This window comes from Polypterus senegalus, chromosome 12 (genome assembly GCF_016835505.1).
Source record: "Polypterus senegalus isolate Bchr_013 chromosome 12, ASM1683550v1, whole genome shotgun sequence".
Taxonomy (NCBI): Eukaryota; Metazoa; Chordata; class Cladistia; order Polypteriformes; family Polypteridae; genus Polypterus; species Polypterus senegalus.
The window spans coordinates 49,098,766-49,121,744 of record NC_053165.1 but is presented as its reverse complement, the minus strand read 5'-3'; the positions used below and the strand labels follow the sequence as shown (position 1 = coordinate 49,121,744).

At 41.4% G+C, this 22,979-nt stretch overlaps 1 long non-coding RNA gene across 1 annotated transcript in view; it reads left to right on the top strand.

Annotated features, from left to right (window-relative positions):
* The window catches only part of LOC120541262, a 108,997-nt gene extending 89,810 nt beyond the window's left edge, over positions 1–19,187 (top strand). The window contains exon 3 of the long non-coding RNA XR_005635974.1: positions 18,067–19,187. This is a non-coding gene — a long non-coding RNA (uncharacterized LOC120541262). The remainder of the gene's footprint in view (positions 1–18,066) is intronic.
* The last annotated feature ends 3,792 nt before the right edge of the window (positions 19,188–22,979 follow it).

The following is a 22,979-nucleotide window of genomic DNA, read 5'->3' as shown; positions in this document are numbered from 1 at the left end:
TAGATGCCAAACATGAAGGTGTCAGAGGTTGTGAAAGTGTTGAAACAGAAGACTGCATTATTATTTTCTGGATTTGAGGTGGTGAGCATGGCTTAGAGTTGCCAAGGCATTGACTTATAAAATATAAGGGTGTATGTAGTGCAATAGCAGCAACTGCCTTAAAGTGTGTCATTTATGTGACTAGTGCTTTAATTGGATTGTAAAATTATTTAAACAAATAGTCTTATGATTTACCTTGCATAGCATTTAGTGAATATTTGGGCATCAATTGGTGCAAGACAAAACAAGATTGTAATACATTGTACAGCAAACTCACTCTTACATTGACAATTAAAGTCTCCAATTAATCTAACATGCATGTCTGGAATGTCCAAAGATAGTATCTCATCTGGATTATGATAATTCTTTCTTCAACCTATCATGATAATTCTGATGATGTAAATATTATTATGATAATTCTTCATCATGAAGTAACAGGAGGCCACAAAACCTTCAACAAGCAACTGGTGGAGTCCTGACTCAGACCAATTGCTGGGATCAAATTACACCTCAGCTGGTTTCATGTCAGATAGAGAATCATCAAGTAAACTTTCTTTTACGACTTATACTACAAACTGGCAGTTGGCTGAGGTAAATCCTGTATAAAATTGTGAGACAAGTGGATCTCCTGACAGCAGACGTCTTTGGTCATCTTAAACTTTCCTTGCTAGGTTCTTGTTGAACTTTGCCTTACTTTGGTGCCTCCTTCTCTCCGTCATGCTCTCTAATAAGCTCTGTTTACAAGGCTGCAGCTACTGTAACACTATACTGTAACCTTTAAATAAACCATCGTTGCTCTTCTCCACTAGAAATGATCCTGGGACATTAACTCTCTAATATGTACTTCACTGTGTCCTAATTTAATTTAATATAATATAATATAATATAATATAATATAATATAATATAATATAATATAATATAATATAATATAATATAATATAATATAATATAATATAATATAATATAATATAGGCGCACGGTGGCGCAGTGGTAGCGCTGCTGCCTCGCAGTTAGGAGACCGGGTTCGCTTCCGGTCCTCCCTGCGTGGAGTTTGCATGTTCTCCCGTGTCTGCGTGGGTTTCCTCCGGGCGCTCCGGTTTCCTCCCACAATCCAAAGACATGCAGGTTAGGTGGATTGGTGATTCTAGATTGGCCCTAGTGTGTGCTTGGTGTGTGGGTGTGTTTGTGTGTGTCCTGCGGTGGGTTGGCACCCTGCCCAGGATTGGTTCCTGCCTTGTGCCCTGTGTTGGCTGGGATTGGCTCCAGCAGACCCCGTGACCCTATTCGGATTCAGCGGGTTAGAAAATGGATGGATGGATAATATAATATAATATAATATAATAGTAGCGCTGCTACCTTGCAGTTAGGAGAGCCGGGTTCGCTTCCTGGGTCCTCCCTGCGTGGAGTTTGCAGGTTCTCCCCGTGTCTGCGTGGGTTTCCTTTGGGCGCTCCGGTTTCACAGTCCAAAGACATGCTGATTAGGTGGATTGGCGATTCTAAATTGGCCCTAGTGTGTGCTTGGTGTGCCTAGTGTGTGCTTGGTGTGCCTAGTGTGTGTCCTGTGGTGGGTTGGCACCCTGCCCGGGATCGGTTCCTGCCTTGGGCCCTGTGTTGGCTGGGATTGGCTACAGCAGACCCCCGTGACCCCATGTTCAGATTCAGCGAGTTGGAAAATGGATGGATAATATAAATGCTCCTTCGAGTGGGCTGTTCAATTAGGTTTATTTCTGATTATTCTAATTTTCTTCCACATCCTAAAGACATTAGGTTTAGATTGATTGATAGAAATATAAGTTTATTTTTGTTTAAGTGTTGATTTTCCACTCAGTGTCCCCTCCAATGCTGTCTTTTGTTTAGTGGTACCAAAACAGAGCCTAGCTCACCACAGCCTTGTATCAGAAACAAAGCAGTAATAAAATAATTGATTGACATGTTGTAATCTGACCTGGAAAGTTACTTTTGTGTGGAGCTTTTAAGTGAAAGGAGCACTAAAGTGCAGGGTGAAGTCTACATACCAAAGCACTCTAATGTTATGAATGGACATGGAGGGCTATACACGTACATGAGGCACCATGAGGAGAAAGGCATTGGAAGAAGTTAATGATTGATAACAAGAACTACATCAACATCATTAGCTCAGTGCTGCAGTGCTTATTACTGCTTCCTTGCTACTCAACAGACGTTTGTATGATATTTAGATATTTTACATTCTCGCCATATTCACATTTGTTTTTTACAGGTGCTCAGGTTTCCCTCTCCTACCAAAGACATGCATTTCTAGGTTAGTTCAACATTATAAATTGTCTCAGCTTATGGTTGAGTATGAATGTGCCCATAGGCAGGTATATTATAACATTCTGTCTAGGGTTGATTCCCATCATTCCCCACAAGTTGCCAATATAAGCCTCTGCTCACCAAGATCCTGTAGAAAACAAAGAGGGTGGTTGTGTGATTTATTCTTTTTAAAGTTTGAAAATTGATGCTTATTTTACTATGGGAATACTGTGCTATGGCTGAATAAGAGCCTAATTGAAATTTGAAATGAAAAGAAATATATAAAGCAATGTTATATAATGTTCTCCAGTTAGTGTCTAGTCTTGCCTTGTGTAAGGTACAGAGGCATACTGTTTTTTAACCGTGTCCTTGTTTGTGTTCACGTTCGTGCTTGCGCACGTGACCGTGCCTGGGCGCATGTCTACGTGCCAACGGCCTACGGGCCTTTTGAGTGTGAAGTAACACGTAAAATAAAAGATTTAAGACTTGAACCGTATGTTTAAAGCATACAGAAGAAGAAATAAATAACCTTTAAGTATAGAAATAACCAAAGCTTCTTAAGAAAAGCTAAGTTTATAGAAGATACATTTTTTCTTTTTTTTGCCTTTATTCTATGTGTGTAACTATTTTTCCTTTTATTCTTGTGTGGATTATTTGCTTTTAACTTTCACTAAATATTTTTAAAATGAACTTTTGGACTGTGAGATTTCTTTGACATGCGTCTTACCCGATCGCCACAGCTGCAAACGTTCTCCCTTACTTCAACATATCCAGAAGTTTCACCTTCTCAGCGATCATCATCCTTCTTCGTTTATGTTTAGGCTCAGCACCAGCCTTGGATGAAGGAGCACGTTTGGGAGCCATTGCATTGCATGGGGTGAATATTGAAACGAAGTTCAACACAAAGAAACCACAAAAAAAACACACAGTACAGTGTAAAGTAAACTGCTCGGCGAGAAAGCTTGAAGCGAAATGGCCGTGACAGAGAGACAAGGGGAGATGCTGTGGGATCTGGGCATCATCAAAGCACCAATCACGGGCCCGATTAGAAAGCGGGAAGCTGTGATTTGTCGTCTCCCTCCCATGTACCAATCACAGCCCGTGTTACAACGCACTTAGTCACCAAACTTGTTTTGTTGTTATTAGACTAGGGAATACAGTAGTACTACTATATTTAAAAATCCGCGAAGTCGTGAATCCGCGAAAAGTGAACCACGAAGTAGCGAGGGATTACTGTACAAATTTCCATACCGGATCACTCGAGCCCCGGGTTAACAATGACTGCCACTAGAACTGTTAGCCAACTTGGTGCTGCCGGAAATTGGGCTACTGTTGGCCAAAGAAGAAGAAGGAGAAGAAGAGGGGGGAGATGTGACCAGAGGCAGGAGGAGAGGAGGAAAGTAACGAGACTAGAACTGGGGGTAGGAACTTTGAATGTTGACAGTATGACTGGTAAGGGGAGAGAGTTAGTAGATATGATGGAGAGAAGGAAGGGTGATATATTGTGTGTGCAAGAGACTAAATGGAAGGGGAGTAAGGCCAGGTGGATCGGAGGTGGATTCAAATTGTTCTATCATGGTGTGGATAGGAGGAGAAATGGGGTAGGGGTTATTCTTAAGGAACAGTATGTCAAGAGTGTTTCAGAGGTCAAAAGAGTGTCAGGCAGAGTAATAATTATGAAGCTGGAAATTGGAGGTGTGATGATGAATGTTGTTAAGGCATATGCAACGCAAGTTGGGTGTGCAATAGGTAAGAAAGAAGATTTTTGGAGTGAGTTGGATGAAGTGATGAACAGTGTACCCAAGGGACAGAAAGTGGTGATTGGAGTGGATTTCAATGGACATGTTGGTGAAAGGAACAGAGGAGATGAGGAGGTGATGGGTAGTTATGGTGTCAAGGAGAGGAATGAAGAAGGTCAGAGGATAGTGGATTTTGCCAAAAGGATGAACAAGGCTGTGGTGAATACATATTTTAAGAAGAGGGAGGAACATATGATGACGTGCAAGAGTGGAGGAAGATGCACACAGGTAGATTACATCCTATGCAGAAGAGTCAATCTGAAGGAGATTGAAGACTGTGAAGTGGTGACAGGGGAAAGTGCAGTTAAGCAGCATAGGATGGTTGTCTGTAGGATGATGTTGGAGATCAAGAAGAGGAAGAGAGTGAGGGCAGAGCAAAGGATCAAATGGTGGAATTTGAAAAAGGAAGACTGCAAGGTTGAGTTTAAGGAGAAGGTGAGACAGGCACTGGGTGGTAGTGAAGAATTACCAGACAGGTGGGAAACTTCAGCAGATGTAGTAAGGGTGACAGCAAGAAGGGTGCTTGGTGTGACATCTGGACAGAGGACAGAGAAAAAGGAAACCTAGTGGTGGAATGGGGAAGTACAAAATAGTATACAGAGGAAGAGGATGGCAAAGAAGAAGTGGAATAGTCAGAGAGATGCAGAAAGTAGATAAGGCACAAGGTGAAGAGAAAGGTGGCGAAGGCTAAAGAAAAGGTGTATGATGAGTTGTATGAGAGGTTGGACACTAAGGAGGGAGAAAAGAACCTGTACCGACTGGATACACAGAGGGACCGAGCTGGGAAAGATGTGCAGCAGGTTAGGGTGATAAAGGATAAAAATGGAAATGTACTCACAAGCGAGGAGAGTGTGTTGAGATGGAAAGAGTACTTTGAGAGGCTTATAAATGAAGAGAACGAGAGAAAGAAGAGGTTGGATGATGTGGAGATAGTGAATCAGAAAGTGCAATGGATTATCAAGGAGGAAGTAAGGACAGCCATGAAGAGGATAAAAAATGGAAAGGCTGTTGGTCCAGATGACATACCTGTGGAAGCATGGAGGTGTTTAGGAGAGAGAGATGGCAGTGGTTTTTAACCAGATTGTTTAATGGAATCTTGGAAAGTGAGAGGATGCCTGAGGAGTGGAGAAGAAGTGTACTGGTACCGATATATAAAAATAAGGGGGATGTGCAGGACTGCAGTAACTACAGGGGAATAAAATTGATGAGACTCAGCAAGAAGTTATGGGAAAGAGTAGTGGAAGCTAGGTTAAGTGAGGTGATGATTACTGTGCAGCAGAATGGTTTTTTGCCAAGAAAGAGCACCACAGATGTGATGTTTGCTGAGGGTGTTGATGGAGAAGTTTAGAGAAGGCCAGAAGGAGTTGTATTGTGTCTTTGTGGACCAGGAGAAAGCATATAACAGGGTGCCTCGAGAGGAGTTGTGGTATTGTATGAGGAAGTCAAGAGTGGCAGAGAAGTACGTAAGAGTTGTACAGGATATGTACGAGGGAACTGTGACTGTGGTGAGGTCTGCGGTAGGAGTGACGGATGCATTCAAGGTGGAGGTGGGATTACATCAGGGATTGGCTCTGAGCCCTTATTTGCAATGGTGATGGACAGGTTGACAGATGAGATTAGACAGGAGTCCCCGTGGACTATGATGTTTGCTGATGAAATTGTGATTTGTAGTGATAGTAGGGAGCATGTTGAGGATACCCTGGAGAGGTGGAGATATGCTCTAGAGAGGAGAGGAATGAAGGTCAGTAGGAACAAGACAGAATACATGTGTGTAAATGAGTGAGAGGTCAGTGGAATGGTGAGGATGCAGGGAGTAAAGTTGGTGAAGGTGGATGAGTTGAAATATTTAGGATCAACAGTACAGAGTAATGTGGATTGTGGAGGAGAGGTTAAAAAGAGAGTGCAAGCAGGGTGGAATGGGTGGAGAAGAGTGTCAGGAGTGATTTGTGACAGACAGATATCAGCAAGAGTGAAAGGGAAAGTCTACAGAACGGTAGTGAGACCGGCTATGTTATATGGGTTGGAGACGGTGGCACTGACCAGAAAGCAGGAGACAGAGCTGGAGGTGGCAGAGTTAAAGATGCTAAGATTAGTATTGGGTGTGACGAGGATGGATAGGATTAGAAATGAGGACAATAGAGGGTCAGCTCAGTTTGGTTGGTTGGGAGACAAAGTCAGAGAGGTGAGATTGCGTTGGTTTGGACATGTTCAGAGGAGAGATGCTGGGTATATTGGGAGAAAGATGCTAAGGATAGAGCTGCCAGGTAAGAATAAAAGAGGAAGGTCTAAAAGAAGGTTTGTGGATGTGGTGAGAGAGGACATGCAGGTGATGGGTGTAACAGAACAAGATGCAGAGGACAGGAAGATATGGAAGAAGATGATCCGCTGTGGGGACCCCTAATGGGAGCAGCCGAAAGAAGAAGATTTATATTATTTTTATATATATAGTTATATTTATACATTTTATATATAAACAATATAACAATATAATTATAGATTATTATAGATTATTATTATTTATTATTTATATTCATTTATATAATATATAATTTTGTGGTGAAATAGGCAAAAAAATTGAATTTCTGTAAATATAAAGTCATAGTCTGAATATATATAAAGTGATTCCTGACTATATGTTTACCATGCTGTCCATTAAATGCATTCACTTTTTGAGCCCACTTCCACTGAACTACAGCATACATTTATAAAATGATCAAAATGAATCAGTCTGTCCAGGTCATGGCCAGAAGCATCAGGTGAGGGAGTCAGGCCATTATAAGGCGTATTTGTACTGTACATGCACCTACTCTCAGCTGCAATGAGCCAAATTCCAGTCACCTTTCCACTTTTCCTAGCATTTCTTTCATATCTGGAAGAAAAACTAGAGTTCCAGTAGATAAACCCTCTCTGACATGGGGCGAAAAAATATGAAAAACATAATATTGCATATGTTTCTTTTGATGACGTGGTTTCATTTAATTTTATAATGCTGAGCAAATGACTTTAATTTGACACAGCAGTAACATTTATCATTACATTCTTAACTAACCTTTGCACTCCCAAAATATATACTTGCCACATGAACTTCCAAATGAACAGAGAGAACAAAAAAAAAAGACACCAGTTTTTGCAATTCTCTAATTGGTTCTGTTAATATGTTTTTATCTTCTGATAAATCATTGAGCATCTGCCTTGGCACCTTGTCCCTGAATACGCTTGCCGTATTGTTCAACATGTCTGTGGATCGCTCTCATGTGTCTCGGGTCAGCTCAGGTCTTGAGCTCCAGCCAGAATCCTTTAGACGGATTGCACATCTAAACAGCAAGATCTGAACATTTTGCAACTATGGTCTGTTAAGCAGACTCGAATCCCAGGCTTTTTTGTCTGTACTTTCTCTATTTTCTTTCAAATCTTTGCTGCTTTTATTTTTTTCCTGAGGTGGTGAATGCCAGAACAATCTCTTTTTCTTTCTTTTTCTTCTTCTCCCTTTAAATCACTCGAGTAAGGATCTTGCACAAAAGCCTTTTGTAACTTGAACCCTCGAAAGCCTATTCCCAGCACACAGTCTCAAAATCACTTATAATGCAAGGTACAATCATAGCCTTAGGACAGAATATCTTTTCATGGGATCTTTTCTGTTTCCATGAACTTATTTTTTTCTGTTTCAGTTATTAATTTATATTCACAAATTTAGGAAAACTGCAATTTCCCATTGGGTCTCATGCAGATATTAGCCAGATACATAAAGCACATTAACCAATGCATTTCCAAATTCTAGAAAGTGGCCAACACATGTAAATCATTCAATTTTAAACAGCTTCTGTGGTTTTATGATAACAAAAGCACCACAGCTTTCTCCATAGCTCCTGCACTGGCAGCCAAAATCTTAATGAACTAAAACTTCAACTAACAGAGTTGGAATAGAGTAAGAAAAAGAGCAAGAGTCATGGTTTTGTACAGCTGTAGAAAAATAAGCACCATACAATGGCGCAAGCCACAATCAGCTCAGAAATGCTTCTCTTGAGTCTTTGTACCCATTCCTCAGTGAAAGTTTTCAGTTTTATATTACTTCCATCAAACCACAAGATAAACCCTATAATTTATGCTTTATGGCTGAAATCTGGTTTCACATATTTTTGGAACAAAAATCTAAGGCATTTCACTTTTTTATACTGCCCTGACTGTGACTGAGTTTATGCATTGAAAGGAGGATAGAAACATTTACAGTAAATAGACAGAGCAGTCCGTAGCAAGCTCTGACTGACAGATGGGGAGAGAGATAAATATGGCAGGTTCTATATACTATATCAAATGGATTCCTAATTCCATTTATAACAAGCTGAGGTAGACAGATATAAATACATAGTATGTTTGACAGTACTGTACATAAAATCCAAATAGCCTCTTACCATAGGAATGAAAAATCAAAAAAGAGATCTCCTTAATATCTTTGTTTTTTCTCCTACACAACAATGAGATCAGAAAGAAATAAATGGAGACATGTTCTTTTGTCTCATTCTCCCCAGATTTTACTTCTGAGAAAAAATACATCCTTATTCTCTCAAGTGTTTCAACAAAGTCAAACAGCACTCAGATTTTCCAAGTAGTTTTGTGACATTTTTTTATTTTCAATTTGAAAGTATTGTGTGCTCAGTACTATAATGTGAAATGTATGGACACTTGTTTGTGGTAATAAAACACATTACTCTGATGACAGGACTTTTACTCCTTGCTCCTGTATACTACTATTTGTTGCTCTAATTTATATTGGCTATGCTCAAAATAGACGAGACTCCTTTTAGAATAAAGGCAGGCAGTATGGCATAGTGGTTAAGATTCTGGGCTTCAAGCCCTAAGGTTGTGTGGGCTTAAATCCCACTGCTGACACCACTGTGAGATCATGAGCAAGTCACTTCAGCTGCTGGTGCTCCATTTGGAAACACAAACGAAATGCAAGCAATTGCATCTCAGATGTTTTAAGTCACCTTGAATAAAGGCATCACTCCATTAATAAGTAAAAAATGAGAAGTATCAAAAGAGACTAAAACAAGTAGATTCATTTACCTCAGTTGTATCTCGTGTCTCCTTTCGTCTAAAGCTATTTCTCCTAAGGAATTTTAGAAGAAACATCTCTGACAAAGTTAAATCATGATGAGAGATGAGAATCTTTTTTAAGTCTCATGAGGCATCAAAGTTCAACCTTTGAGCAGTACAATTTTCCTGTGGGCTGCAGCTGTCCTTAAAAGTGATAGATAGATAGTGTCACAAAAACAACAATGAGACATAAAGAAGGTTTGGGGCAGCCAACCGTTTAATATGTCCTGGCTGCAAAAATGGAATTGAGAATAGATATACAGATCATTACAGATCAGAGTCCACAACTGAAATGCCGGTACAGAGACAAGATGGCCGCTTAAAGGCCAGTGTAGGAAGTGATGTCATCATAGGCTGGACCAGAAGTGACGTCATCAGAGGCACCAGAAGTGATGTTATCACAGGTGCCGGAACCCTGCAGGATCTCCCGAGAATGGTCTGCAAGGGATTGAGCAAGACAGTTAGCGCACCCCTCCGCCCCCTAGTCAGATGTGGAGTTGCCGTTATTCAGGCCCTTTAGTTGACTCCTACTCGCACATGTGTGACAATAGATAGATAGATAGATAGATAGATAGATAGATAGATGGCAGGGAACTTTGCCCAGCCAGGATGCCCTTTTCAGGAGAGGACCTGGGGAGTGGACATATCACCAGCAGTACCTCCCCCGGGACATGAGAAGGAAGCCCCCCGGTTAACATCAAGAACACGTGACTGGAGCTTAGAAGCTCCACCCTGTGCGGGCCCTCGACCACCACCGAGGGCGCCTGGACAGTTCCAGAGCCGTGGTCTACAGCACTTCCGCCACACCCAGAAGTGCTGTCGGAACTTGATCAAGGCGCACCAAGAGCACTTCCAGGTGTGCAGTATAAAAGAGGCCACCTCAGTCCAGCAGGGGAGCCGGAGTTGGGTGGGAGTAGACGGATCCTGCGAGTGAGGAGTGGAGGTGGCAGAAGAAAGGACTGAGTCTGGGTGTATTGGAGCACTGTGTTGTGTGCAGGACATTTATATAAATAAACGTGAGTGTTCTGGACATTGTGGGTCTGTGTGTCTGTCTGTAGCTGGGCTGATCTTCTGCAATAGATAATAAAAGGCTCTGTATCAGTGGACTGCTGTTTTCAGGTCTCTCCAGAGTTGTTCGATTGGGTTCAAGTCTGGACTCTGGCTAAGCCACTCAAGGACGTTACCTAAACTGCTTCTCTTTTGTCGTTACTTTTTGCTTAGAGTCTTTCTTCTGTTGGAAGATAAACCTTCATTCCAGTGTGAGGTCCAGAGTGCTCTGGAGCAGGTTTTAATTAAGGATATTTCTGTACTTTGCTCCATTTAGCTATCTCTCAGCCCTGACTAGTCTCCCATTCCCTACTGCTGAAGCAAGTTTTGTTGAAGGGCCATTTTGTATTTGGCTGCATTCATCCTTCCCTCAATTCTGACCGGTCTCTCTCTGCCATTGAGAAGCACTTCCACCCAGCAGCATCAGGCTGCCACCATCATGGTTCACCTTTGGAAATAGTATTGTGCAGGTGATGAGCTATGTATGGTTTCCTCATGATGTGATGTTAAGAACTGAGGCCAAACAGTTCAAACTTTGTTTCATCACACCAGAGAATCTTGTTTCTGATATTCTGAGGGTCCTTTAGGCACCTTTTGCAAATTCCAAACAGGCTCTCATGTGCCTCCTGGCCACTCTACCATAAAGCCCAGATTAGTGGAGTGTTGCAGTGGTGGTTACCCTTCTAGACGTTTCTCCCAACTCCCCACAGATTCTTTAAAGCTCAGCCAAAAATGATCATTGTATTCTTGGTCACCACTTTAACCAAGACCCTTTCCCCCCCCCAATTATTCAGTTGGACTAAGCAGCCAGTTCAAGGAAGTCTTTTGCTTGTTTTAAACTAATTTCTTTAAAGAATTATGGAGGCCACTTTGCTCTTGGGAACCTTCAGAGCTGCAGAATTATTTTTAGCCTTCCCCAGATCTGTGCCTTGACAGGAAATTCCTTCGACCTCATGGCATGGTTTTTGTTCTGAAACACATTGTCCTCTATGGGATCTTCTATAGACAGGGATGTTCAATTCAATTGACCACAGGTGGTCTCCAAACAACATCTCAGTGATGATCAGTAGAATGAGATGCACCTGAGCCAGATTTCAAATGTGTTAACAAATGGGTGTGAATACTTGTGTCAATGTGATATTTCAGTTACACTTGATACATTTGAAAAACTTCCTGTTTTTGCTTTGTCATTCTGGAGTACTGAGTGCTTTTTGATGAGGGGAAAAATGAAACTTTAAATAGTTTTAGGATAAGGCTGTACCATAGAGAAATGTGAAAACAATGAAGGGGGGGTTGAATACTTTTTAAAGGCACTTGAGATAGATCTGCAGCATTTCTGTAACTTTCATTAACATCTCTATTAAGATAAAGACAAAGGAAGCACACACTTGACAAATAAACACCACCTGAGATTATGGATTTACAAAATCCACTTTGAGATTCTTCTCGGACTATGGGAATGTATTCAGCTTTTCCCATGTCAAGGACTCTCCAGTGTGCCTCTCTCGCTCCCACAGTATGTGCACAGATTCCACACACCTGTTCTCCAGCTGATTGTGTGCCCTCTCACACCAGCTGTCTCAAAGCTCAGCTGATAGTACAAGGTTAGTCTCATACACTAGAAAACCCACAGTTCAAATTTTGCAATAGACCAAACTGCACTGTCCAGTGGAGAAGCAGAAGACCTACCTTGTCTTTTCCTACATTTTTCATATTCCCCTCTTGAAATGCTACTTTAGAACCATCTATACAAATTCATTCTCTAGCTGTGATCAGATCCACACCGGATCTTACTTTATGAGCATTTATTAATAAATCGAGTCAACAAGAGGGTGTGTGGCTTGGCATCTTGTGATATTAGGGCTCTAGCCTTATTGGTATTCTGGCACTTCTGACTGAAAGAGAGTTCTTCAAGTACCTACAAGCTGTTGGTTTAGTTAGCGTGTGGCTCTTGTGCAGAAAGAGTGTCACTATTTGTGAAGAAACTGGGCAGATAACCAAGTACAACCCCAATTCCAAAAAATTGGGACGCTGTGTAAAATGGAAATAAAAACAGAATGCAATGATTTGCAAATCTCATAAACCCATATTGTATTCACAATAGAACATAAAAAGCATATCAAATGTCTGAACTGAGAAAATGAAGAAAAGAATAAGGTCATTTTACATTTGATGACAGCAACACATCTCAAAAAAGTTGCTTTCTAAAAGTCAAGATAAATAATATCATGTGCTCCACACCTGGGTTCGCTTCTCGGGTCCTCCCTGCATGGAGTTTGCACGTTCTCCCCTTGTCTGTATGGGTTTCCTCCCACAGTCCGAAGACATGCAGGTTAGGTGCATTGCCGATCCTAAATTATCCCTAGTGTGTGCTTGGTGTGTAGGTGTATGTGTGTGTTTGTTTCCTGCCTTGCACCCTGTGTTGGCTGCGATTGGCTCCAGCAGACCCCCATGACCCTGTAGTTAGGATATAGCGGGTTGGATAATGGATGGATGTGCTCCACTTTGATTGTCTCCTTTTCTTGCTTCCTCATGGAATTCCAGCATGTTAGTAAGACATGACCTCCCTCTTCTAAACTCATGCTGACTGTTCACTGAAACTACTGTTTTGCCATGTGCTGCTCAATCTTATCCTTAATAATTCCTTCCATTAATTTACCTGTGATGCATGTAAAGTTTACTGGCCTGTCCGGTAAACCCTTTTTATATAATGGGATAATATTTGCCATTTTCCATTGTCCTTCAGAATTTTCCCAGTGTGCAGAGACTGCCTAAAAATGTATATCAAGAGTTTGTATTGTGGAGGACTGCCGGCTTCTTACTCCGGCCCTCACCCCCAGGCCGCCAGGAGGAGCTCTCCCGACAGCATGATCGTGCCACGAGTTCCAGCAGGGCCTCATGGACTATGTAGTGTTTATACACAGCCCTGCTGGATACCTTGGGGGCCACCGGGAGTCGCTGTAGGGGGGCTCGTGGGCTCTTTTGTGCCCTATAACCCGGGAGTACATCACAGTCACGTGACAGGAAGGAACAACGTGCTCCCGGGTTGAAGAAAAGGACTGTTTACCCTGACCCTGAAGGAATAAGGAACTGTGGACTGATTGGGCAGGAACACCTTGGATTGTGGGAAAGCCCTGAGACTGAGCTGAGCTGGGAGGTAGAGGGGCGAAGTGTCTGGGCGAGGAGGAGAGAGTATTATTGTTGTGTTGATTTAGTTTATGACTAGTGAGGAGTGGAGGGTGCTTTGTGCACGTTATTGTTATTTAATAAAGAAGTCTTGGACTTTTATCCGGTGTCTGGACTGGTACCTGAGGGTTCAAGAGGTGGACAAGAGCGTTATCTGCGACAGTATATGTACTTGCTAGCCTCCTTAAGAACTTGAGGGTAAATATTATCTGGTCCTTGTGACTTGTTTGCTTTCAGTCTATTTAATCTAAGCAGGATTCCTTCTACAATTTCCATATCACTCAGTACCTCCTTAGTAGTCCCTGTTATCCACAAGTTATCCACTTCCTCACATGTGAAGACCTCAGAATAATGTAAGTTTAGAGCTTTTGCTATTTCACTGTCTGTATTTTGTGTTATTTAAATATAACAAACATGAGATATGTGGCTGAATATATGCCATTGTAATGTAGAGATGCATGCATCTCATTTTCCACTTTCTGGTAACTTTAAATCTTTTTTTAATAGATGTTACAGAGGTACGTTGCCTTAACTAATGCTCTGAACTGTATGCGCCTTCATAGCTTCATAAGCTCTGCACATGGACAGTGAATGACAGAATTGCTGAATTGCCACATGCAACGTTTACATAAACATACTGGGTGATAATTGCTATATACAAAACATTGCAAAATACAGCAAAAATAGATGTTAGTCAACCAAGCCCCAAGTGACAAAAAGAGATCCAAATGTAAGACGTCCAGGCTTCCCTTCACTGCCTGCCAAATGTCAGTGTTTGGATGCTAATTCTCTTTTTCCAAAGAGACCAGTTTAGAGTAATAAATCTGTACACCACAACAGGATTGAGACATTTTCATTTGTTTAAGAAAATAAGCGCTTTTTTTGCAAAGGAACATTCAGAAGGGAGAAGAAAAAATGAGAACAGTTAGATTCTACACTGCTATGCCAGGTTTTGCAGTCTTAACACCCTGCCATAATTCAATTGTAAAGTAACTAACAGAATGAACTGTAAAGCACTCCAGGACAAAAACAAAAATATCTGGAGCTGTGTCATTGTCTATACATCAAAATAATATAGTACCTATAAAAAGTGTTCAATATTAAATCACAGTGAATTTAATTTAGCTTTTTTTTGACATTGATCAGTAGGAAAAGACTCTTTAATTTCAAAGTGAAAAGAGATCTTTGCAAAGTGCTCTAAATTAATTACAAATATAAAACGAGAAATAATTAACCACACAAGTATTCCCCACCTTATAATATGTCACCCAAAATCATCACTGGTGCAGCTGATCGGTTTTAGACATCACAGAACTAGTTCAGTGGAGACCACCTGCCTGGGGTTTCCATTGACTGTACTGTAGTATAAATGCTCCTGTATCTGGAAGGTCCAACTCATGGTGAGTCAGTTTGGTGGCTTAACCTACACAATGAAGACAAAAGAACATTTCAAGTAACTCTATGAAAAAGCGACTGAAACGTTCAAGTCAGGGGATGGAGACAAGAAAATGTCCAAGTTACTGAACATCCCATTGAGTCCAATTAAATCAATAATTAAGAAAAGGAAAGAGGCTGGCACAGCTGAAAACTGGACTAGAGAAGGGCATCCACAAAAACTTAGTGATTTTACAAGAAGAGACTAGTTAGAGAGGCCACCAAGAGACCTATGAGACTGGTAAGACTCTGCTGACAACAGCTGTTGTCCAGGTGCTTCTCTAGTCACAACTTTATGGGAGAGGGACAAAGACAAAGTCTCTGCTAAAACAAACACATGGCATCTCCTCTAGAGTTTGCATGAAGGCACAAGTGAGACTCTAAAGTCAGCGGGAAGAATTCTATAATGTGATGAGACCAAAACTGAGTTTTTTTAGCTATCATACTAAAGGCTGTGTTTGCAGATATGCCAAGCACTACACAGTATCAAAAATGAACAATTCCCACTGTGGAACTTGGTGGTGGCAGCATCATGTTACGAGGATGATTCTCTGCAGCAGGCTCTGGAAGGCTTTTGATGGAAGAAGATACTGGGAAATACTGGAGGAGAACTGATGCAGTCTGCTAGAAATCTGCCTCTTGGGAGAACATTTGTTTTCTAGGAAAACCACGACCCAAAACATAAAGACAAACCTGCACAGGAGTGGCTTAAAGCCAACAATGCTAATGTCCTGGAGTGGCCGAGTCAGAGTCCAGATCTCAAACTGACAATTTGTGGCTGGACTTAATAAAAGGCTGTTTACTCACAATCTCCATGCAGTCTGACAGAGCCTGAGCAGTTTTATAAAGATGAATGGGGAAAAAAACAGTGTGTGGATATGCAAAGCTGATAGAGACTTGTGAGCATGGACTCATGGCTGCCAAAAGTGCATCTATTAAATACTGACTTGGAGTTATTTTGTGTTTTATACTTTTTAATTAATTTCGACCACTTTGCAGACATCTGTTTTCACATTTGACATTAAAGAGTTGTTTCTTCTGTTGAGCAGTGTCACTAGAACCAAATCAAATCTATTGTGATTCAATATTGTATAGAAATAAAATATGAAAGTTTCTAAGTGGATGAGTGCTTTTAATGGGCGCTGTATTACCAATCAAAGTAATAATAATTAACGGTGGTACACTAGTGCTGTAGTTAGTGCTGCTGCTTCACAGTAATACCTGATTTTGAATGTCACATCTGGTTGCTATTCATGTGGTGTTAGTTTTTGTCTCACTTTGTCACCAAAGACACACAGGTTATGTTAATTGGTGACTCGAATTTGCCCCTTGCAGATATGGGAGTGATATGTGTCGAGACCCTACCACCTGCATCCAAGTATATCTGATTGCGCTTTGCAACTAACAGCACAAGATCATACTCAACATTATAGCGGTTCTCCTCTGCGCTCTGGGGGTCCAGGAAAGGCCATTGTCTGAGCCCCTATTTACGCGATACATAATGACATGATTGTTGTTACAATGAATAGCACAGGCCATATGAAACACTGAGGGTTCAGCCAGTTATCCTTACCAACAAGCCAGCCACCACGTACAGCACCATCACGTCTGTTAAAGTCACTTAGCCACAAAAAAAATGAATGATTGTTGACCCAGGCCATTGAGACACAAAGTTTACTGTCACATCTTTGATGACTTGTGCCCTAATAAGATGTCACTGCTCAAGGTTAACAAAAACAGCTTCAATCTTGCTAGGTGCCCTTTTTGAATCACGAGTGCAGTGAAGTACTCCAATGACGTGAAGAGAAATGGGTCACTGCTTTTTGCAGATGATGTTGTCCTGTTTGCTTCATCAGGCCGTGATCTTCAGCTCTCTCTGGAACGGTTCTCAGCTGAGTGTGAAGCGGCTGGGATGAGAATCAGCACCTCCAAATCCGAGACCATGGTCCTCAGCCAGAAAAGGGTGGAGTGTCCTCTCAGGGTTGGGGGTGAGATCCTGCCCCAAGTGGAGGAGTTCAAGTATCTCGGGGTCTTGTTCATGAGTGAGGGAAGAATGGACCGTGAGATTGACAGGCGGATCGGTGCGGCATCCGCAGTCATGCGGGCTCTGCATCGGTCTGTCGTGGTGAAAAAAGAGCTGAGCCATAAGGCAAAGCTCTCAATTTACCAGTCGATCTACGTTCCTACCCTCACCTATGGTCATGAGCTATGGGTAGTGACCGAAAGAACGAGATCGCGAATCCAATCGGCTGAAATGAGTTTCCTCCGCAGGGTGTCTGGGCTTTCCCTTAAAGATAGGGTGAGAAGCTCAGTCATCCAGGAGGAGCTCAGAGTAGAGCCGCTACTCCTCCGCATCGAGAGGGAGTCAGATGAGGTGGCTCGGGCATCTGATCAGGATGCCACCTGGACACCTCCCTGGTGAGGTGTCCCGGGCTCGTCCAACCGGGAGGAGGCCCCGGGGAAGACCCAGGACACGCTGGAGGGACTATGTCTCTTGGCTGGCCTGGGAACGCCTCGGGATTCCCCCAGAAGAGCTAGAAGAAGTGGTCCGGGGAGAGGGAAGTCTGGGCCTCTCTGCTTAAGCTGCTGCCCCCGCGACCCAACCCCGGATAAGTGGAAGAGGATGGATGGATGGATGGATGAAATGGACATTGCTGTAAATTGCCTTTTTATGTTGGCAAAAATGTTATGTTTTATGTATGTACATTATATGCATTATATGCATATGTAAAATTATATGCCTATGGTACACTAGTGCTGTAGTTAGTGCTGCTGCTTCACAGTAATACCTGGTTTTGAACGCCACATCTGGTTGCTGTTCATGTGGTGTTAGTTTTTGTCTCACTTTATCATAAAAGACACACAGGTTATGTTAATTGGTGACTCGAATTTGCCCCCTGCGGATATGGGGGTGAGTACATCCTTCACTTGTGGGGCGTCCTGTCCAGGCCTTGACATGGGCTAAATTCAGTACTTAGTACTCAGCAAAGCCTTGCTAGATATATTTAATCAAAAAAATGATAAACTTTATATTTCACATATTAGCCCAATTTAAATAAATGTATGGAGTCATTGTCACGCATGTGCATCTGTGGATTACCCTCCAGGCTTGTCTACAACAGATAATAATACCACCTTGGGCTGAGAGAGGGCGCTCACGCTAACCTTCTCCTTTTCTTTTCCCTCTGCAGTGTGAAGTGAGAAGACCCCCGGAGAGAGCAACTGATTCCTCCCCTTCTGGTCTTCTGGCTTTAAAGCCCACCGCTGCCAGAGAGAGACAGTCAGTTTTGACTTGACTGAGCAGGAGGACAGAGTTCCTTAAAGAATTTTGCCACAGCGGATTGAATTATATTGTTTTGCAAGTGCTTGTAACAGAGGTGTGCATAGCGGCCCTATTTGCTTCATTCTGGGACTGAAATTAAATGGGGACAATTGGCTTGACACCCCAATACTTATTTTGGAGCTTGCAGTACCTTATTTTAGAGACAGTCATACCCATACATGGGTGGCAAAAATATTTCATATCATTTTGCTGGCATCACTATTTTCAACTCGTATCTGCTGAGACCAAGCTTCACATTCACCTTTTTAAATTAGTTACTCAAGATTTGAACGTTCATTGTAGCATTTCAGAGCAGCATTATGCAGTGGTTAGTATTCAACAAAATGCACAATTACTGAATGTTCTTGCAAGCATAATGTCACATGTATTTATTGAAACTTTCATTTTCTGAATTTTTTTTTTAGTATAGGAGTCCATCTCTGTGTTCTGGACAAATGAATTAAAGAAAGAGTTGTTTGGTCACTTTAACAGTAGACAAATTTGGTGCAAACCAAATACAACATTTCAGGAGAAGAACCTCATACCAACTGTGAAGCATGGCGATGGAAATGTTACGGTTTGGACTTGCTTTGCTGCTTCAGGGCCAGGAGAACCTGCAGTCATCGAGTTAATTATGAATTTAGAATTATAGCAAAGTCTGCTTGAAGAGAATATGAGACCATCTGTCTGAAAGTTGATGTTGAACTGTAGATGGACCATGATGATCCAAAGCACACTAGCAAATCCTCAAAGGAATGGCTCAAAAAGAAGAAATGGTGAGTGAGGACAGGTGCAGGGTTGACTGGCCGCCAGAGGAATATTTAGGTCGCCAACCAGTTATCCCGTCTAATAAACAACTGAAAAATAAACAAAAGATACACTGCTTGGGCGTTGTTTCCCTTGACTCTGGGCTGTAAAACACAGTAAAATAAAGCTGTGGGTTAAGGGCTAATTTACTTTGGAATTCATCTAGCCAGTCGCTCCTGCCAAAATCACACCTCCTTTTGGTAAGCCGGGGCTCTTATGGATGGGGACAAATCAGTTGCCCTCATTGGGTGGTTTCTTGGTGCTGTGGGGAGAGGAGAAGACAATGTTAGTGATAGCACCCCTCTATCATCCCAGCAGGTTATTACATACCTCGACAAAGCCCATTATGGAAATCCTCCTACACACATGAATGACAGGAGTTATGGGCTGACCCAGTCAAAACTCTGATTTGAATTGCATTAAAATGTTTTTTGGGGGATTTGAAATAGTTAGAACATGCAAGAACCCCCACACACATCTTTCAACTGAAGGGATTCTTTGTAAAAATTTCACCGAGTTGATATGAAAACAGAATTAGGACAAACGAAGAGTATTTGGGACACCAGCCAGGCCATCCCGTTTAATTCCCTGCTTTTCTTCTTCAAACTTAAACAAGTGCATTCTGGCAACAACTAACATAACCCCGTAGGGCAAAACATAAAAAAAATTAAATAAGGGCCCAGGTTTAGCCATCACAACAAATAAGAGGTCTCCCGTAGAGCTCTGACTTGTCAGGAATTGGTCCCAAAAGACAGCTCAGTGGGGGGCAGCCGGGCTTTTTATAACTGGAGGACTGGAAGGGGAGGGGCTAATTTTACTGTGGGGAGAAAAGGAGATGACACAGTTAGTGACAGCGCCCCCTCTCACCCTGGCAGGTTACCAGCTACCTCGAATGAGCCAGCAAAGAGATCCTCGGACACACATGCATGACACCTAATATGAAGTTTTAAGGTTATCAGGAAATACTGAAGGCCATTTTCAAGCTTGCTTAATCCAGTCCAGGGTTATAAGGGGCCATTGTCTATCCTGGCTGCCTTGAGCATGACAGTAACCATTTTTAGATGGGGTGGCTTCAGACCAACACAGAATAAACTTACTCACACACATAATGCTAGGTTAAAGTCTCCAATTGACCTTACACGTATTGAAACACTAATGTGTCAAGAAGATTAAGCAAATGAAGGGGCAGAATGGTGGTGCAGTGGCTACTTCTGCTGCCTCTGAGCCCACCCTCTCTATTTGCGGTGTTTGTGGGTTGCTCCCTTTGTTTCTGAGTGGGTTTCCTCCCACATTTAAATGCACACAAATCTTAATTTAATTGACGACTTCAGGACGGGTCCCTGCTGCAATAGGACTTCACCTCCCCTAACCCTGAACTGGATTTGTTAACAGATGGATGGATGAATGAATGAGAGGAACGGGACAGTGAGATGCGTTTTTAGGAACAGTTTCAAGTTAAATGTTGCATTCAATTCATAAACATGAAGTTAAATGTTCAGTTAGGATATCAGTGTTGCAAAATGTATGAGTACAGTGAACAAATTGACAAAATTAATTTGGAAATCTCAAACTAGTAACTCTAAAAATATATCTAAAGTCTCTGGGGCCTAATGCAAACATAGCCAAAAAATATTAAAGAGTAAAAGCCACTGAAAACTTGTAATTTATATGCCGCTAATGGATTTTAGGATTCATTCCAGACTGGAAAAGTTTTGTATTTGCTATATCACCAAGGGATTTTTTTTTTAAAAAACATGCAACTAAACAGTAGATAAATCAATTATTTCTCAAGACTTAACAAATGTTCCTGGCTTATTTTTTAGTCACATATAATTTTGTACATATATAAAGCCATAACTGGGGGTTGGGGGTAGAATGGTAGCATAGCAGTTAGTACTGCTGCTTCACAGTTCCAAGGACTCGGTTTAAACTGTTGGCCTGTGGCCTCGTTTATAAAACATTGCATGGGTTTAAGCATGAAAATAATCATGAAAAATCAGATATATAAAACCTGGCCTACACACATTTCTATGCAATGTACCGTTTATAGATCACAATCACGTTGTAAACGTGCATATGTTAGTGCACCTTGAACACTGCCCTGAAACATCCATATATGGAGCATGCTAATCAGCCTCATACATATGCAACCACGGTGCCACTGAACCTCATTGGCTGGTAGAGGGCTGGCTGGCACCCTGTGTTGGCTGGGATTGGCTCCAGCAGACCCTCGTGACCCTGTAATTTGGATATAGAGGGTTGGATAATGGATGGATGGATGGATGGATGCTGTTACAATGAATAGCACAGCCCATATGAAACACTGAGGGTTCACCCAGTTATCCTTACCAACAAGCCAGCCACAACGTACAGCACCATCACGTCTGTTAAAGTCACTTAGCAACAAAACAAATTAATGATTTGTTGACCAAGGCCATTGAGACACAAAGTTTACTAGTCACATCTTGTGCCCTAATGAGATGTCACTGCTCACGGTTAACAAAAGCAGCTTCATTCTCGCTAGGTGCCCTTTTTGAATCACTTGTGCAGTGAAGTACTCCAATGATGTAAAGAGAAACAGACACTGCTGTAAATTGCCTTTTTATGTTGGCAAAAACGTTATGTTTTATGTATGTACATTATATGCATATGTAAACTGGATGTAGTTCCTCATCAGTCGGTTAAATGCTTCCACACAGCAGGCATGACAGAGTGAAGCTTGCTGGAGATGTTGCTGACCTCTCTGCCAGTTCCCTGAAAAGTGACAACAGGTTGCTGATATAAACTGACACAACAATTTTGTTGGTGCAAATATGTAGCATTGGCCCCCATTTTCTTTCCTGCAAGGTCTTTTGGGAGTTTTTTTTTTTTTTCTTAGATAGTCAAGGTTGGTGGGCTGTCAATTAAACAATAACAAAAACAGCAACATTTATTTCTATTGCACATTTTCATACAAATGATGCAGCTCAAAGTGCTTCACAAGATGAAGAAAGAAAAAATAAAAAAATAAAAATAAGATTAGGCAATACTAATTAACAAAGAATAAAGTAATATCCAATGGCCTGGGAGGATAGAAAAAAAAAATCTGCAGGGGTCCCGAGGCCACGAGACCCCCATTGGGCATAAATGATCTCAAACAGAGCCTGTTAAAGCCTATTGAGGCATTCTTTGTGTGCTTTTGGGCTAAATTTGATTCGTCACGTACGCAGTTATACAAGTACACATGCAGTGAAATGAAAAAAGCCATCCTAGTCCAACATTGTTATTGTATTTAAAAACATTCTGACACTATATTATTTTCAGAATATTGAGCATTTTCAGCTGTTAATGTAAAACAAAGAAAAGACTGAAAACAAAAATAAAAGTAGATACAAAGAAATGTAAAAAAAAATAAAATAAAATAAAAACATATTAGCAGTGTGCTTTTGTCTGGGTTTCCAAATAGTTCAAAATAGCAGTAGTAAGACTCACCGTACATGAAAAAAACTCCACAGTCCAAATGTCGTCTTATTAAAGATTTTAGTGAACTTCAAAGCAAACAGTTCATACAAAAAATAACTGAATAAAGTTGATAATACACACAATATAGGGGAAAAGGGGAAAGTTCTGGTATTCTGCTTAAGGATTAAGTATCCTGATTACATTTCTAAATGTTTCTATGTGTTATCTCATTCACCACATCAACATACATAACGGTCAGAAAACTCTACGCCCTTAATGCCTTTCTGTCTAACAGTTCATGTTTCTTTCTAGCTGTCCAATTTCACTCTTAGGGCTATTCTATTGTCACACAAAGCTAACATTAAGAGCATTCCATTTTCTCTAACTTATAGGGCTTTAAACTGAATCTTCCATTATCAGCTACATTATATTCAAGCTCAAAACTAAGCAAACTAATCTAAATTTACCATTATCATTAACTTAAAGGATTTGGCTCTCATAAGCAGGTTTAACTTTTTCTTCAGTGTGCAGATT